This window comes from Gasterosteus aculeatus, chromosome 2 (assembly GCF_964276395.1).
Source record: "Gasterosteus aculeatus chromosome 2, fGasAcu3.hap1.1, whole genome shotgun sequence".
NCBI lineage: Eukaryota > Metazoa > Chordata > Actinopteri > Perciformes > Gasterosteidae > Gasterosteus > Gasterosteus aculeatus.
Window position 1 is genome coordinate 23,120,092 of NC_135689.1, and position 12,021 is coordinate 23,132,112.

Sequence of the window (12,021 nt, forward strand, 5' to 3'; positions counted from 1 at the left end):
GAGAAGGCCTTAGAAAGTGACTCCTTTTTCATTATCAAAACTCCAAAACCTTTGACACATTTTAAAAGATTAGGTAGAGGACATACAGTTGCTTACGGCCATACCTCTCTGGCTCCGCCTGATCTCGTCTGATCTCAGAAGCTAAGCAGAGTAGGGCCTGGTTAGTACTTGGATGGAAGACCGCCTGGGAATCCCAGGTGCTGTAAGCTTTTTCATTTCGATCTGTAAAAGACACAGAGAAGGCCTTAGAAAGTGACTCCATTTCATTGTCAAAACTACAAAACCTTTGACACATTTTAAAAGATTAGGAAGAGGACATACGGTTGCTTACGGCCATACCTCTCTGGCTCCGCCTGATCTCGTCAGATCTCAGAAGCTAAGCAGAGTAGGGCCTGGTTAGTACTTGGATGGAAGACCGCCTGGGAATCCCAGGTGCCGTAAGCTTTTTCATTTCTCTCTCTGGAAGAAATCGAGAAGGCATTAGAAAGTGACTCCTTTTTCATTATCAAAACTCCAAAACCTTTGACACATTTTAAAAGATTAGGTAGAGGACATACAGTTGCTTACGGCCATACCTCTCTGGCTCCGCCTGATCTCGTCTGATCTCAGAAGCTAAGCAGAGTAGGGCCTGGTTAGTACTTGGATGGAAGACCGCCTGGGAATCCCAGGTGCTGTAAGCTTTTTCATTTCGATCTGTAAAAGACACAGAGAAGGCCTTAGAAAGTGACTCCATTTCATTGTCAAAACTACAAAACCTTTGACACATTTTAAAAGATTAGGAAGAGGACATACAGTTGCTTACGGCCATACCTCTCTTGCTCCGCCTGATCTCGTCTGATCTCAGAAGCTAAGCAGAGTAGGGCCTGGTTAGTACTTGGATGGAAGACCGCCTGGGAATCCCAGGTGCCGTAAGCTTTTTCATTTCTCTCTCTGGAAGAAATCGAGAAGGCATTAGAAAGTGACTCCTTTTTCATTATCAAAACTCCAAAACCTTTGACACATTTTAAAAGATTAGGAAGAGGACATACAGTTGCTTACGGCCATACCTCTCTGGCTCGGCCTGATCTCGTCTGATCTCAGAAGCTAAGCAGAGTAGGGCCTGGTTAGTACTTGGATGGAAGACCGCCTGCGAATCCCAGGTGCTGTAAGCTTTTTCATTTCGATCTGTAAAAGACACAGAGAAGGCCTTAGAAAGTGACTCCTTTTTCATTATCAAAACTCCAAAACCTTTGACACATTTTAAAAGATTAGGTAGAGGACATACAGTTGCTTACGGCCATACCTCTCTGGCTCCGCCTGATCTCGTCTGATCTCAGAAGCTAAGCAGAGTAGGGCCTGGTTAGTACTTGGATGGAAGACCGCCTGGGAATCCCAGGTGCTGTAAGCTTTTTCATTTCGATCTGTAAAAGACACAGAGAAGGCCTTAGAAAGTGACTCCATTTCATTGTCAAAACTACAAAACCTTTGACACATTTTAAAAGATTAGGAAGAGGACATACGGTTGCTTACGGCCATACCTCTCTGGCTCCGCCTGATCTCGTCAGATCTCAGAAGCTAAGCAGAGTAGGGCCTGGTTAGTACTTGGATGGAAGACCGCCTGGGAATCCCAGGTGCCGTAAGCTTTTTCATTTCTCTCTCTGGAAGAAATCGAGAAGGCATTAGAAAGTGACTCCTTTTTCATTATCAAAACTCCAAAACCTTTGACACATTTTAAAAGATTAGGAAGAGGACATACAGTTGCTTACGGCCATACCTCTCTGGCTCCGCCTGATCTCGTCTGATCTCAGAAGCTAAGCAGAGTAGGGCCTGGTTAGTACTTGGATGGAAGACCGCCTGGGAATCCCAGGTGCTGTAAGCTTTTTCATTTCGATCTGTAAAAGACACAGAGAAGGCCTTAGAAAGTGACTCCATTTCATTGTCAAAACTACAAAACCTTTGACACATTTTAAAAGATTAGGAAGAGGACATACAGTTGCTTACGGCCATACCTCTCTTGCTCCGCCTGATCTCGTCTGATCTCAGAAGCTAAGCAGAGTAGGGCCTGGTTAGTACTTGGATGGAAGACCGCCTGGGAATCCCAGGTGCCGTAAGCTTTTTCATTTCTCTCTCTGGAAGAAATCGAGAAGGCATTAGAAAGTGACTCCTTTTTCATTATCAAAACTCCAAAACCTTTGACACATTTTAAAAGATTAGGAAGAGGACATACAGTTGCTTACGGCCATACCTCTCTGGCTCCGCCTGATCTCGTCTGATCTCAGAAGCTAAGCAGAGTAGGGCCTGGTTAGTACTTGGATGGAAGACCGCCTGGGAATCCCAGGTGCTGTAAGCTTTTTCATTTCGATCTGTAAAAGACACAGAGAAGGCCTTAGAAAGTGACTCCATTTCATTGTCAAAACTACAAAACCTTTGACACATTTTAAAAGATTAGGAAGAGGACATACAGTTGCTTACGGCCATACCTCTCTGGCTCCGCCTGATCTCGTCAGATCTCAGAAGCTAAGCAGAGTAGGGCCTGGTTAGTACTTGGATGGAAGACCGCCTGGGAATCCCAGGTGCCGTAAGCTTTTTCATTTCTCTCTCTGGAAGAAATTGAGAAGGCATTAGAAAGTGACTCCTTTTTCATTATCTAAACTCCAAAACCTTTGACACATTTTAAAATATTAGGAAGAGGACATACAGTTGCTTACGGCCATACCTCTCTGGCTCCGCCTGATCTCGTCAGATCTCAGAAGCTAAGCAGAGTAGGGCCTGGTTAGTACTTGGATGGAAGACCGCCTGGGAATCCCAGGTGCCGTAAGCTTTTTCATTTCTCTCTCTGGAAGAAATCGAGAAGGCATTAGAAAGTGACTCCTTTTTCATTATCAAAACTCCAAAACCTTTGACACATTTTAAAAGATTAGGAAGAGGACATACAGTTGCTTACGGCCATACCTCTCTGGCTCGGCCTGATCTCGTCTGATCTCAGAAGCTAAGCAGAGTAGGGCCTGGTTAGTACTTGGATGGAAGACCGCCTGCGAATCCCAGGTGCTGTAAGCTTTTTCATTTCGATCTGTAAAAGACACAGAGAAGGCCTTAGAAAGTGACTCCTTTTTCATTATCAAAACTCCAAAACCTTTGACACATTTTAAAAGATTAGGTAGAGGACATACAGTTGCTTACGGCCATACCTCTCTGGCTCCGCCTGATCTCGTCTGATCTCAGAAGCTAAGCAGAGTAGGGCCTGGTTAGTACTTGGATGGAAGACCGCCTGGGAATCCCAGGTGCTGTAAGCTTTTTCATTTCGATCTGTAAAAGACACAGAGAAGGCCTTAGAAAGTGACTCCATTTCATTGTCAAAACTACAAAACCTTTGACACATTTTAAAAGATTAGGAAGAGGACATACAGTTGCTTACGGCCATACCTCTCTGGCTCCGCCTGATCTCGTCAGATCTCAGAAGCTAAGCAGAGTAGGGCCTGGTTAGTACTTGGATGGAAGACCGCCTGGGAATCCCAGGTGCCGTAAGCTTTTTCATTTCTCTCTCTGGAAGAAATCGAGAAGGCATTAGAAAGTGACTCCTTTTTCATTATCAAAACTCCAAAACCTTTGACACATTTTAAAAGATTAGGAAGAGGACATACAGTTGCTTACGGCCATACCTCTCTGGCTCCGCCTGATCTCGTCTGATCTCAGAAGCTAAGCAGAGTAGGGCCTGGTTAGTACTTGGATGGAAGACCGCCTGGGAATCCCAGGTGCTGTAAGCTTTTTCATTTCGATCTGTAAAAGACACAGAGAAGGCCTTAGAAAGTGACTCCATTTCATTGTCAAAACTACAAAACCTTTGACACATTTTAAAAGATTAGGAAGAGGACATACAGTTGCTTACGGCCATACCTCTCTTGCTCCGCCTGATCTCGTCTGATCTCAGAAGCTAAGCAGAGTAGGGCCTGGTTAGTACTTGGATGGAAGACCGCCTGGGAATCCCAGGTGCCGTAAGCTTTTTCATTTCTCTCTCTGGAAGAAATCGAGAAGGCATTAGAAAGTGACTCCTTTTTCATTATCAAAACTCCAAAACCTTTGACACATTTTAAAAGATTAGGAAGAGGACATACAGTTGCTTACGGCCATACCTCTCTGGCTCCGCCTGATCTCGTCTGATCTCAGAAGCTAAGCAGAGTAGGGCCTGGTTAGTACTTGGATGGAAGACCGCCTGGGAATCCCAGGTGCTGTAAGCTTTTTCATTTCGATCTGTAAAAGACACAGAGAAGGCCTTAGAAAGTGACTCCATTTCATTGTCAAAACTACAAAACCTTTGACACATTTTAAAAGATTAGGAAGAGGACATACAGTTGCTTACGGCCATACCTCTCTGGCTCCGCCTGATCTCGTCAGATCTCAGAAGCTAAGCAGAGTAGGGCCTGGTTAGTACTTGGATGGAAGACCGCCTGGGAATCCCAGGTGCCGTAAGCTTTTTCATTTCTCTCTCTGGAAGAAATCGAGAAGGCATTAGAAAGTGACTCCTTTTTCATTATCTAAACTCCAAAACCTTTGACACATTTTAAAATATTAGGAAGAGGACATACAGTTGCTTACGGCCATACCTCTCTGGCTCCGCCTGATCTCGTCAGATCTCAGAAGCTAAGCAGAGTAGGGCCTGGTTAGTACTTGGATGGAAGACCGCCTGGGAATCCCAGGTGCCGTAAGCTTTTTCATTTCTATCTGTAAAAGACACAGAGAAGGCCTTAGAAAGTGACTCCATTTCATTGTCAAAACTACAAAACCTTTGACACATTTTAAAAGATTAGGTAGAGGACATACAGTTGCTTACGGCCATACCTCTCTGGCTCCGCCTGATCTCGTCTGATCTCAGAAGCTAAGCAGAGTAGGGCCTGGTTAGTACTTGGATGGAAGACCGCCTGGGAATCCCAGGTGCCGTAAGCTTTTTCATTTCTCTCTCTGGAAGAAATCGAGAAGGCATTAGAAAGTGACTCCTTTTTCATTATCAAAACTCCAAAACCTTTGACACATTTTAAAAGATTAGGAAGAGGACATACAGTTGCTTACGGCCATACCTCTCTGGCTCGGCCTGATCTCGTCTGATCTCAGAAGCTAAGCAGAGTAGGGCCTGGTTAGTACTTGGATGGAAGACCGCCTGCGAATCCCAGGTGCTGTAAGCTTTTTCATTTCGATCTGTAAAAGACACAGAGAAGGCCTTAGAAAGTGACTCCTTTTTCATTATCAAAACTCCAAAACCTTTGACACATTTTAAAAGATTAGGAAGAGGACATACAGTTGCTTACGGCCATACCTCTCTTGCTCCGCCTGATCTCGTCTGATCTCAGAAGCTAAGCAGAGTAGGGCCTGGTTAGTACTTGGATGGAAGACCGCCTGGGAATCCCAGGTGCCGTAAGCTTTTTCATTTCTCTCTCTGGAAGAAATCGAGAAGGCATTAGAAAGTGACTCCTTTTTCATTATCAAAACTCCAAAACCTTTGACACATTTTAAAAGATTAGGAAGAGGACATACAGTTGCTTACGGCCATACCTCTCTGGCTCCGCCTGATCTCGTCTGATCTCAGAAGCTAAGCAGAGTAGGGCCTGGTTAGTACTTGGATGGAAGACCGCCTGGGAATCCCAGGTGCTGTAAGCTTTTTCATTTCGATCTGTAAAAGACACAGAGAAGGCCTTAGAAAGTGACTCCATTTCATTGTCAAAACTACAAAACCTTTGACACATTTTAAAAGATTAGGAAGAGGACATACAGTTGCTTACGGCCATACCTCTCTGGCTCCGCCTGATCTCGTCAGATCTCAGAAGCTAAGCAGAGTAGGGCCTGGTTAGTACTTGGATGGAAGACCGCCTGGGAATCCCAGGTGCCGTAAGCTTTTTCATTTCTCTCTCTGGAAGAAATCGAGAAGGCATTAGAAAGTGACTCCTTTTTCATTATCTAAACTCCAAAACCTTTGACACATTTTAAAATATTAGGAAGAGGACATACAGTTGCTTACGGCCATACCTCTCTGGCTTCGCCTGATCTCGTCTGATCTCAGAAGCTAAGCAGAGTAGGGCCTGGTTAGTACTTGGATGGAAGACCGCCTGGGAATCCCAGGTGCCGTAAGCTTTTTCATTTCTCTCTCTGGAAGAAATCTAGAAGGCATTAGAAAGTGACTCCTTTTTCATTATCAAAACTCCAAAACCTTAGACACATTTTAAAAGATTAGGAAGAGGACATACAGTTGCTTACGGCCATACCTCTCTGGCTCTGCCTGATCTCGTCTGATCTCAGAAGCTAAGCAGAGTAGGGCCTGGTTAGTACTTGGATGGAAGACCGCCTGGGAATCCCAGGTGCTGTAAGCTTTTTCATTTCGATCTGTAAAAGACACAGAGAAGGCCTTAGAAAGTGACTCCATTTCTTTGTCAAAACTACAAAACCTTTGACACATTTTAAAAGATTAGGAAGAGGACATACAGTTGCTTACGGCCATACCTCTCTGGCTCCGCCTGATCTCGTCTGATCTCAGAAGCTAAGCAGAGTAGGGCCTGGTTAGTACTTGGATGGAAGACCGCCTGCGAATCCCAGGTGCTGTAAGCTTTTTCATTTCGATCTGTAAAAGACACAGAGAAGGCCTTAGAAAGTGACTCCTTTTTCATTATCAAAACTCCAAAACCTTTGACACATTTTAAAAGATTAGGTAGAGGACATACAGTTGCTTACGGCCATACCTCTCTGGCTCCGCCTGATCTCGTCTGATCTCAGAAGCTAAGCAGAGTAGGGCCTGGTTAGTACTTGGATGGAAGACCGCCTGGGAATCCCAGGTGCTGTAAGCTTTTTCATTTCGATCTGTAAAAGACACAGAGAAGGCCTTAGAAAGTGACTCCATTTCATTGTCAAAACTACAAAACCTTTGACACATTTTAAAAGATTAGGTAGAGGACATACAGTTGCTTACGGCCATACCTCTCTGGCTCCGCCTGATCTCGTCTGATCTCAGAAGCTAAGCAGAGTAGGGCCTGGTTAGTACTTGGATGGAAGACCGCCTGGGAATCCCAGGTGCCGTAAGCTTTTTCATTTCTCTCTCTGGAAGAAATCGAGAAGGCATTAGAAAGTGACTCCTTTTTCATTATCAAAACTCCAAAACCTTTGACACATTTTAAAAGATTAGGAAGAGGACATACAGTTGCTTACGGCCATACCTCTCTGGCTCGGCCTGATCTCGTCTGATCTCAGAAGCTAAGCAGAGTAGGGCCTGGTTAGTACTTGGATGGAAGACCGCCTGCGAATCCCAGGTGCTGTAAGCTTTTTCATTTCGATCTGTAAAAGACACAGAGAAGGCCTTAGAAAGTGACTCCTTTTTCATTATCAAAACTCCAAAACCTTTGACACATTTTAAAAGATTAGGTAGAGGACATACAGTTGCTTACGGCCATACCTCTCTGGCTCCGCCTGATCTCGTCTGATCTCAGAAGCTAAGCAGAGTAGGGCCTGGTTAGTACTTGGATGGAAGACCGCCTGGGAATCCCAGGTGCTGTAAGCTTTTTCATTTCGATCTGTAAAAGACACAGAGAAGGCCTTAGAAAGTGACTCCATTTCATTGTCAAAACTACAAAACCTTTGACACATTTTAAAAGATTAGGAAGAGGACATACAGTTGCTTACGGCCATACCTCTCTTGCTCCGCCTGATCTCGTCTGATCTCAGAAGCTAAGCAGAGTAGGGCCTGGTTAGTACTTGGATGGAAGACCGCCTGGGAATCCCAGGTGCCGTAAGCTTTTTCATTTCTCTCTCTGGAAGAAATCGAGAAGGCATTAGAAAGTGACTCCTTTTTCATTATCAAAACTCCAAAACCTTTGACACATTTTAAAAGATTAGGAAGAGGACATACAGTTGCTTACGGCCATACCTCTCTGGCTCCGCCTGATCTCGTCTGATCTCAGAAGCTAAGCAGAGTAGGGCCTGGTTAGTACTTGGATGGAAGACCGCCTGGGAATCCCAGGTGCTGTAAGCTTTTTCATTTCGATCTGTAAAAGACACAGAGAAGGCCTTAGAAAGTGACTCCATTTCATTGTCAAAACTACAAAACCTTTGACACATTTTAAAAGATTAGGTAGAGGACATACAGTTGCTTACGGCCATACCTCTCTGGCTCCGCCTGATCTCGTCAGATCTCAGAAGCTAAGCAGAGTAGGGCCTGGTTAGTACTTGGATGGAAGACCGCCTGGGAATCCCAGGTGCCGTAAGCTTTTTCATTTCTATCTGTAAAAGACACAGAGAAGGCCTTAGAAAGTGACTCCATTTCATTGTCAAAACTACAAAACCTTTGACACATTTTAAAAGATTAGGTAGAGGACATACAGTTGCTTATGGCCATACCTCTCTGGCTCCGCCTGATCTCGTCTGATCTCAGAAGCTAAGCAGAGTAGGGCCTGGTTAGTACTTGGATGGAAGACCGCCTGGGAATCCCAGGTGCCGTAAGCTTTTTCATTTCTCTCTCTGGAAGAAATCGAGAAGGCATTAGAAAGTGACTCCTTTTTCATTATCAAAACTCCAAAACCTTTGACACATTTTAAAAGATTAGGAAGAGGACATACAGTTGCTTACGGCCATACCTCTCTGGCTCGGCCTGATCTCGTCTGATCTCAGAAGCTAAGCAGAGTAGGGCCTGGTTAGTACTTGGATGAAAGACCGCCTGCGAATCCCAGGTGCTGTAAGCTTTTTCATTTCGATCTGTAAAAGACACAGAGAAGGCCTTAGAAAGTGACTCCATTTCATTGTCAAAACTACAAAACCTTTGACACATTTTAAAAGATTAGGAAGAGGACATACAGTTGCTTACGGCCATACCTCTCTGGCTCCGCCTGATCTCGTCAGATCTCAGAAGCTAAGCAGAGTAGGGCCTGGTTAGTACTTGGATGGAAGACCGCCTGGGAATCCCAGGTGCCGTAAGCTTTTTCATTTCTCTCTCTGGAAGAAATCGAGAAGGCATTAGAAAGTGACTCCTTTTTCATTATCTAAACTCCAAAACCTTTGACACATTTTAAAATATTAGGAAGAGGACATACAGTTGCTTACGGCCATACCTCTCTGGCTTCGCCTGATCTCGTCTGATCTCAGAAGCTAAGCAGAGTAGGGCCTGGTTAGTACTTGGATGGAAGACCGCCTGCGAATCCCAGGTGCTGTAAGCTTTTTAATTTCGATCTGTAAAAGACACAGAGAAGGCCTTAGAAAGTGACTCCATTTAATTGTCAAAACTACAAAACCTTTGACACATTTTAAAAGATTAGGTAGAGGACATACAGTTGCTTACGGCCATACCTCTCTGGCTCCGCCTGATCTCGTCAGATCTCAGAAGCTAAGCAGAGTAGGGCCTGGTTAGTACTTGGATGGAAGACCGCCTGGGAATCCCAGGTGCCGTAAGCTTTTTCATTTCTCTCTCTGGAAGAAATCGAGAAGGCATTAGAAAGTGACTCCTTTTTCATTATCAAAACTCCAAAACCTTTGACACATTTTAAAAGATTAGGAAGAGGACATACAGTTGCTTACGGCCATACCTCTCTGGCTCCGCCTGATCTCGTCTGATCTCAGAAGCTAAGCAGAGTAGGGCCTGGTTAGTACTTGGATGGAAGACCGCCTGGGAATCCCAGGTGCTGTAAGCTTTTTTATTTCGATCTGTAAAAGACACAGAGAAGAACTTAGAAAGTGACTCCATTTCATTGTCAAAACTCCAAAACCTTTGACACATTTTAAAAGATTAGGTAGAGGACATACAGTTGCTTACGGCCATACCTCTCTGGCTCCGCCTGATCTCGTCAGATCTCAGAAGCTAAGCAGAGTAGGGCCTGGTTAGTACTTGGATGGAAGACCGCCTGGGAATCCCAGGTGCTGTAAGCTTTTTCATTTCGATCTGTAAAAGACACAGAGAAGGCCTTAGAAAGTGACTCCATTTAATTGTCAAAACTACAAAACCTTTGACACATTTTAAAAGATTAGGTAGAGGACATACAGTTGCTTACGGCCATACCTCTCTGGCTCCGCCTGATCTCGTCTGATCTCAGAAGCTAAGCAGAGTAGGGCCTGGTTAGTACTTGGATGGAAGACCGCCTGGGAATCCCAGGTGCCGTAAGCTTTTTCATTTCTCTCTCTGGAAGAAATCGAGAAGGCATTAGAAAGTGACTCCTTTTTCATTATCAAAACTCCAAAACCTTTGACACATTTTAAAAGATTAGGAAGAGGACATACAGTTGCTTACGGCCATACCTCTCTGGCTCCGCCTGATCTCGTCTGATCTCAGAAGCTAAGCAGAGTAGGGCCTGGTTAGTACTTGGATGGAAGACCGCCTGGGAATCCCAGGTGCTGTAAGCTTTTTCATTTCGATCTGTAAAAGACACAGAGAAGGCCTTAGAAAGTGACTCCATTTCATTGTCAAAACTCCCAAACCTTTGACACATTTTAAAAGATTAGGAAGAGGACACACAGTTGCTTACGGCCATACCTCTCTGGCTCCGCCTGATCTCGTCTGATCTCAGAAGCTAAGCAGAGTAGGGCCTGGTTAGTACTTGGATGGAAGACCGCCTGGGAATCCCAGGTGCTGTAAGCTTTTTCATTTCGATCTGTAAAAGACACAGAGAAGGCCTTAGAAAGTGACTCCATTTCATTGTCAAAACTACAAAACCTTTGGAACATTTTAAAAGATTAGGAAGAGGACATACAGTTGCTTACGGCCATACCTCTCTGGCTCCGCCTGATCTCGTCAGATCTAAGAAGCTAAGCAGAGTAGGGCCTGGTTAGTACTTGGATGGAAGACCGCCTGGGAATCCCAGGTGCCGTAAGCTTTTTCATTTCTCTCTCTGGAAGAAATCGAGAAGGCATTAGAAAGTGACTCCTTTTTCATTATCTAAACTCCAAAACCTTTGACACATTTTAAAATATTAGGAAGAGGACATACAGTTGCTTACGGCCATACCTCTCTGGCTTCGCCTGATCTCGTCTGATCTCAGAAGCTAAGCAGAGAAGGGCCTGGTTAGTACTTGGATGGAAGGCCGCCTGGGAATCCCAGGTGCTGTAAGCTTTTTCATTTCGATCTGTAAAAGACACAGAGAAGGCCTTAGAAAGTGACTCCATTTAATTGTCAAAACTACAAAACCTTTGACACATTTTAAAAGATTAGGTAGAGGACATACAGTTGCTTACGGCCATACCTCTCTGGCTCCGCCTGATCTCGTCAGATCTCAGAAGCTAAGCAGAGTAGGGCCTGGTTAGTACTTGGATGGAAGACCGCCTGGGAATCCCAGGTGCCGTAAGCTTTTTCATTTCTATCTGTAAAAGACACAGAGAAGGCCTTAGAAAGTGACTCCATTTCATTGTCAAAACTACAAAACCTTTGACACATTTTAAAAGATTAGGTAGAGGACATACAGTTGCTTACGGCCATACCTCTCTGGCTCCGCCTGATCTCGTCTGATCTCAGAAGCTAAGCAGAGTAGGGCCTGGTTAGTACTTGGATGGAAGACCGCCTGGGAATCCCAGGTGCTGTAAGCTTTTTCATTTCGATCTGTAAAAGACACAGAGAAGGCCTTAGAAAGTGACTCCATTTCATTGTCAAAACTACAAAACCTTTGACACATTTTAAAAGATTAGGAAGAGGACATACAGTTGCTTACGGCCATACCTCTCTGGCTCCGCCTGATCTCGTCTGATCTCAGAAGCTAAGCAGAGTAGGGCCTGGTTAGTACTTGGATGGAAGACCGCCTGGGAATCCCAGGTGCTGTAAGCTTTTTCATTTCGATCTGTAAAAGACACAGAGAAGGCCTTAGAAAGTGACTCCATTTCATTGTCAAAACTACAAAACCTTTGACACATTTTAAAAGATTAGGAAGAGGACATACAGTTGCTTACGGCCATACCTCTCTGGCTCCGCCTGATCTCGTCTGATCTCAGAAGCTAAGCAGAGTAGGGCCTGGTTAGTACTTGGATGGAAGACCGCCTGGGAATCCCAGGTGCTGTAAGCTTTTTCATTTCGATCTGTAAAAGACACAGAGAAGGCCT

General features: G+C 44.6%; 50 non-coding genes and 1 pseudogene across 50 annotated transcripts; all 51 read left to right on the forward strand.

Annotated features, from left to right (window-relative positions):
- Positions 1–90: 90 nt before the first annotated feature.
- LOC144396781 (5S ribosomal RNA) lies at positions 91–209 on the forward strand. The gene has a single exon (XR_013458927.1). It is a non-coding gene; the product is annotated as a 5S ribosomal RNA (ribosomal RNA).
- Positions 210–325: 116 nt separating this feature from the next.
- LOC144400775 (5S ribosomal RNA) lies at positions 326–444 on the forward strand. The gene has a single exon (XR_013462710.1). It is a non-coding gene; the product is annotated as a 5S ribosomal RNA (ribosomal RNA).
- Positions 445–561: 117 nt separating this feature from the next.
- On the forward strand, positions 562–680 carry LOC144396782 (5S ribosomal RNA). Its single transcript, XR_013458928.1, has one exon. It is a non-coding gene; the product is annotated as a 5S ribosomal RNA (ribosomal RNA).
- A 116-nt stretch (positions 681–796) lies between these two features.
- On the forward strand, positions 797–915 carry LOC144397294 (5S ribosomal RNA). Its single transcript, XR_013459439.1, has one exon. It is a non-coding gene; the product is annotated as a 5S ribosomal RNA (ribosomal RNA).
- A 117-nt stretch (positions 916–1,032) lies between these two features.
- Positions 1,033–1,151, forward strand: LOC144399730 (5S ribosomal RNA). Its single transcript, XR_013461876.1, has one exon. It is a non-coding gene; the product is annotated as a 5S ribosomal RNA (ribosomal RNA).
- A 117-nt stretch (positions 1,152–1,268) lies between these two features.
- On the forward strand, positions 1,269–1,387 carry LOC144396783 (5S ribosomal RNA). Its single transcript, XR_013458929.1, has one exon. It is a non-coding gene; the product is annotated as a 5S ribosomal RNA (ribosomal RNA).
- A 116-nt stretch (positions 1,388–1,503) lies between these two features.
- LOC144400776 (5S ribosomal RNA) lies at positions 1,504–1,622 on the forward strand. Its single transcript, XR_013462711.1, has one exon. It is a non-coding gene; the product is annotated as a 5S ribosomal RNA (ribosomal RNA).
- A 117-nt stretch (positions 1,623–1,739) lies between these two features.
- LOC144396784 (5S ribosomal RNA) lies at positions 1,740–1,858 on the forward strand. Its single transcript, XR_013458930.1, has one exon. It is a non-coding gene; the product is annotated as a 5S ribosomal RNA (ribosomal RNA).
- Positions 1,859–1,974: 116 nt separating this feature from the next.
- LOC144397295 (5S ribosomal RNA) lies at positions 1,975–2,093 on the forward strand. Its single transcript, XR_013459440.1, has one exon. It is a non-coding gene; the product is annotated as a 5S ribosomal RNA (ribosomal RNA).
- A 117-nt stretch (positions 2,094–2,210) lies between these two features.
- On the forward strand, positions 2,211–2,329 carry LOC144396785 (5S ribosomal RNA). Its single transcript, XR_013458931.1, has one exon. It is a non-coding gene; the product is annotated as a 5S ribosomal RNA (ribosomal RNA).
- Positions 2,330–2,445: 116 nt separating this feature from the next.
- On the forward strand, positions 2,446–2,564 carry LOC144400777 (5S ribosomal RNA). The gene has a single exon (XR_013462712.1). It is a non-coding gene; the product is annotated as a 5S ribosomal RNA (ribosomal RNA).
- A 117-nt stretch (positions 2,565–2,681) lies between these two features.
- Positions 2,682–2,800, forward strand: LOC144400779 (5S ribosomal RNA). The gene has a single exon (XR_013462714.1). It is a non-coding gene; the product is annotated as a 5S ribosomal RNA (ribosomal RNA).
- Positions 2,801–2,917: 117 nt separating this feature from the next.
- LOC144399731 (5S ribosomal RNA) lies at positions 2,918–3,036 on the forward strand. Its single transcript, XR_013461877.1, has one exon. It is a non-coding gene; the product is annotated as a 5S ribosomal RNA (ribosomal RNA).
- A 117-nt stretch (positions 3,037–3,153) lies between these two features.
- Positions 3,154–3,272, forward strand: LOC144396787 (5S ribosomal RNA). Its single transcript, XR_013458933.1, has one exon. It is a non-coding gene; the product is annotated as a 5S ribosomal RNA (ribosomal RNA).
- Positions 3,273–3,388: 116 nt separating this feature from the next.
- LOC144400780 (5S ribosomal RNA) lies at positions 3,389–3,507 on the forward strand. Its single transcript, XR_013462715.1, has one exon. It is a non-coding gene; the product is annotated as a 5S ribosomal RNA (ribosomal RNA).
- A 117-nt stretch (positions 3,508–3,624) lies between these two features.
- Positions 3,625–3,743, forward strand: LOC144396788 (5S ribosomal RNA). The gene has a single exon (XR_013458934.1). It is a non-coding gene; the product is annotated as a 5S ribosomal RNA (ribosomal RNA).
- Positions 3,744–3,859: 116 nt separating this feature from the next.
- LOC144397296 (5S ribosomal RNA) lies at positions 3,860–3,978 on the forward strand. The gene has a single exon (XR_013459441.1). It is a non-coding gene; the product is annotated as a 5S ribosomal RNA (ribosomal RNA).
- A 117-nt stretch (positions 3,979–4,095) lies between these two features.
- Positions 4,096–4,214, forward strand: LOC144396789 (5S ribosomal RNA). The gene has a single exon (XR_013458935.1). It is a non-coding gene; the product is annotated as a 5S ribosomal RNA (ribosomal RNA).
- Positions 4,215–4,330: 116 nt separating this feature from the next.
- On the forward strand, positions 4,331–4,449 carry LOC144400781 (5S ribosomal RNA). The gene has a single exon (XR_013462716.1). It is a non-coding gene; the product is annotated as a 5S ribosomal RNA (ribosomal RNA).
- Positions 4,450–4,566: 117 nt separating this feature from the next.
- Positions 4,567–4,685, forward strand: LOC144400782 (5S ribosomal RNA). Its single transcript, XR_013462717.1, has one exon. It is a non-coding gene; the product is annotated as a 5S ribosomal RNA (ribosomal RNA).
- Positions 4,686–4,801: 116 nt separating this feature from the next.
- Positions 4,802–4,920, forward strand: LOC144402506 (5S ribosomal RNA). Its single transcript, XR_013464442.1, has one exon. It is a non-coding gene; the product is annotated as a 5S ribosomal RNA (ribosomal RNA).
- Positions 4,921–5,037: 117 nt separating this feature from the next.
- On the forward strand, positions 5,038–5,156 carry LOC144399732 (5S ribosomal RNA). The gene has a single exon (XR_013461878.1). It is a non-coding gene; the product is annotated as a 5S ribosomal RNA (ribosomal RNA).
- A 117-nt stretch (positions 5,157–5,273) lies between these two features.
- On the forward strand, positions 5,274–5,392 carry LOC144397297 (5S ribosomal RNA). Its single transcript, XR_013459442.1, has one exon. It is a non-coding gene; the product is annotated as a 5S ribosomal RNA (ribosomal RNA).
- Positions 5,393–5,509: 117 nt separating this feature from the next.
- On the forward strand, positions 5,510–5,628 carry LOC144396790 (5S ribosomal RNA). Its single transcript, XR_013458936.1, has one exon. It is a non-coding gene; the product is annotated as a 5S ribosomal RNA (ribosomal RNA).
- A 116-nt stretch (positions 5,629–5,744) lies between these two features.
- On the forward strand, positions 5,745–5,863 carry LOC144400783 (5S ribosomal RNA). The gene has a single exon (XR_013462718.1). It is a non-coding gene; the product is annotated as a 5S ribosomal RNA (ribosomal RNA).
- Positions 5,864–5,980: 117 nt separating this feature from the next.
- LOC144400909 (5S ribosomal RNA) lies at positions 5,981–6,099 on the forward strand. Its single transcript, XR_013462844.1, has one exon. It is a non-coding gene; the product is annotated as a 5S ribosomal RNA (ribosomal RNA).
- A 117-nt stretch (positions 6,100–6,216) lies between these two features.
- LOC144398089 (5S ribosomal RNA) lies at positions 6,217–6,335 on the forward strand. The gene has a single exon (XR_013460236.1). It is a non-coding gene; the product is annotated as a 5S ribosomal RNA (ribosomal RNA).
- Positions 6,336–6,451: 116 nt separating this feature from the next.
- Positions 6,452–6,570, forward strand: LOC144398227 (5S ribosomal RNA). The gene has a single exon (XR_013460374.1). It is a non-coding gene; the product is annotated as a 5S ribosomal RNA (ribosomal RNA).
- A 117-nt stretch (positions 6,571–6,687) lies between these two features.
- On the forward strand, positions 6,688–6,806 carry LOC144396791 (5S ribosomal RNA). The gene has a single exon (XR_013458937.1). It is a non-coding gene; the product is annotated as a 5S ribosomal RNA (ribosomal RNA).
- A 116-nt stretch (positions 6,807–6,922) lies between these two features.
- On the forward strand, positions 6,923–7,041 carry LOC144402507 (5S ribosomal RNA). Its single transcript, XR_013464443.1, has one exon. It is a non-coding gene; the product is annotated as a 5S ribosomal RNA (ribosomal RNA).
- A 117-nt stretch (positions 7,042–7,158) lies between these two features.
- LOC144399733 (5S ribosomal RNA) lies at positions 7,159–7,277 on the forward strand. The gene has a single exon (XR_013461879.1). It is a non-coding gene; the product is annotated as a 5S ribosomal RNA (ribosomal RNA).
- A 117-nt stretch (positions 7,278–7,394) lies between these two features.
- Positions 7,395–7,513, forward strand: LOC144396792 (5S ribosomal RNA). The gene has a single exon (XR_013458938.1). It is a non-coding gene; the product is annotated as a 5S ribosomal RNA (ribosomal RNA).
- A 116-nt stretch (positions 7,514–7,629) lies between these two features.
- LOC144397298 (5S ribosomal RNA) lies at positions 7,630–7,748 on the forward strand. Its single transcript, XR_013459443.1, has one exon. It is a non-coding gene; the product is annotated as a 5S ribosomal RNA (ribosomal RNA).
- A 117-nt stretch (positions 7,749–7,865) lies between these two features.
- Positions 7,866–7,984, forward strand: LOC144396793 (5S ribosomal RNA). The gene has a single exon (XR_013458939.1). It is a non-coding gene; the product is annotated as a 5S ribosomal RNA (ribosomal RNA).
- Positions 7,985–8,100: 116 nt separating this feature from the next.
- On the forward strand, positions 8,101–8,219 carry LOC144400784 (5S ribosomal RNA). Its single transcript, XR_013462719.1, has one exon. It is a non-coding gene; the product is annotated as a 5S ribosomal RNA (ribosomal RNA).
- A 116-nt stretch (positions 8,220–8,335) lies between these two features.
- Positions 8,336–8,454, forward strand: LOC144397036 (5S ribosomal RNA). Its single transcript, XR_013459181.1, has one exon. It is a non-coding gene; the product is annotated as a 5S ribosomal RNA (ribosomal RNA).
- Positions 8,455–8,571: 117 nt separating this feature from the next.
- Positions 8,572–8,690, forward strand: LOC144399835 (5S ribosomal RNA; annotated as a pseudogene).
- A 116-nt stretch (positions 8,691–8,806) lies between these two features.
- LOC144400785 (5S ribosomal RNA) lies at positions 8,807–8,925 on the forward strand. The gene has a single exon (XR_013462720.1). It is a non-coding gene; the product is annotated as a 5S ribosomal RNA (ribosomal RNA).
- A 117-nt stretch (positions 8,926–9,042) lies between these two features.
- On the forward strand, positions 9,043–9,161 carry LOC144398183 (5S ribosomal RNA). Its single transcript, XR_013460330.1, has one exon. It is a non-coding gene; the product is annotated as a 5S ribosomal RNA (ribosomal RNA).
- Positions 9,162–9,277: 116 nt separating this feature from the next.
- LOC144400786 (5S ribosomal RNA) lies at positions 9,278–9,396 on the forward strand. Its single transcript, XR_013462721.1, has one exon. It is a non-coding gene; the product is annotated as a 5S ribosomal RNA (ribosomal RNA).
- A 117-nt stretch (positions 9,397–9,513) lies between these two features.
- LOC144396794 (5S ribosomal RNA) lies at positions 9,514–9,632 on the forward strand. The gene has a single exon (XR_013458940.1). It is a non-coding gene; the product is annotated as a 5S ribosomal RNA (ribosomal RNA).
- A 116-nt stretch (positions 9,633–9,748) lies between these two features.
- Positions 9,749–9,867, forward strand: LOC144390223 (5S ribosomal RNA). The gene has a single exon (XR_013454307.1). It is a non-coding gene; the product is annotated as a 5S ribosomal RNA (ribosomal RNA).
- Positions 9,868–9,983: 116 nt separating this feature from the next.
- Positions 9,984–10,102, forward strand: LOC144402508 (5S ribosomal RNA). The gene has a single exon (XR_013464444.1). It is a non-coding gene; the product is annotated as a 5S ribosomal RNA (ribosomal RNA).
- A 117-nt stretch (positions 10,103–10,219) lies between these two features.
- LOC144396795 (5S ribosomal RNA) lies at positions 10,220–10,338 on the forward strand. Its single transcript, XR_013458941.1, has one exon. It is a non-coding gene; the product is annotated as a 5S ribosomal RNA (ribosomal RNA).
- Positions 10,339–10,454: 116 nt separating this feature from the next.
- Positions 10,455–10,573, forward strand: LOC144396796 (5S ribosomal RNA). The gene has a single exon (XR_013458942.1). It is a non-coding gene; the product is annotated as a 5S ribosomal RNA (ribosomal RNA).
- A 116-nt stretch (positions 10,574–10,689) lies between these two features.
- Positions 10,690–10,808, forward strand: LOC144399285 (5S ribosomal RNA). The gene has a single exon (XR_013461430.1). It is a non-coding gene; the product is annotated as a 5S ribosomal RNA (ribosomal RNA).
- A 117-nt stretch (positions 10,809–10,925) lies between these two features.
- Positions 10,926–11,044, forward strand: LOC144398964 (5S ribosomal RNA). The gene has a single exon (XR_013461110.1). It is a non-coding gene; the product is annotated as a 5S ribosomal RNA (ribosomal RNA).
- A 116-nt stretch (positions 11,045–11,160) lies between these two features.
- On the forward strand, positions 11,161–11,279 carry LOC144400787 (5S ribosomal RNA). Its single transcript, XR_013462722.1, has one exon. It is a non-coding gene; the product is annotated as a 5S ribosomal RNA (ribosomal RNA).
- Positions 11,280–11,395: 116 nt separating this feature from the next.
- Positions 11,396–11,514, forward strand: LOC144396798 (5S ribosomal RNA). The gene has a single exon (XR_013458944.1). It is a non-coding gene; the product is annotated as a 5S ribosomal RNA (ribosomal RNA).
- Positions 11,515–11,630: 116 nt separating this feature from the next.
- Positions 11,631–11,749, forward strand: LOC144396799 (5S ribosomal RNA). The gene has a single exon (XR_013458945.1). It is a non-coding gene; the product is annotated as a 5S ribosomal RNA (ribosomal RNA).
- A 116-nt stretch (positions 11,750–11,865) lies between these two features.
- On the forward strand, positions 11,866–11,984 carry LOC144396800 (5S ribosomal RNA). The gene has a single exon (XR_013458946.1). It is a non-coding gene; the product is annotated as a 5S ribosomal RNA (ribosomal RNA).
- The last annotated feature ends 37 nt before the right edge of the window (positions 11,985–12,021 follow it).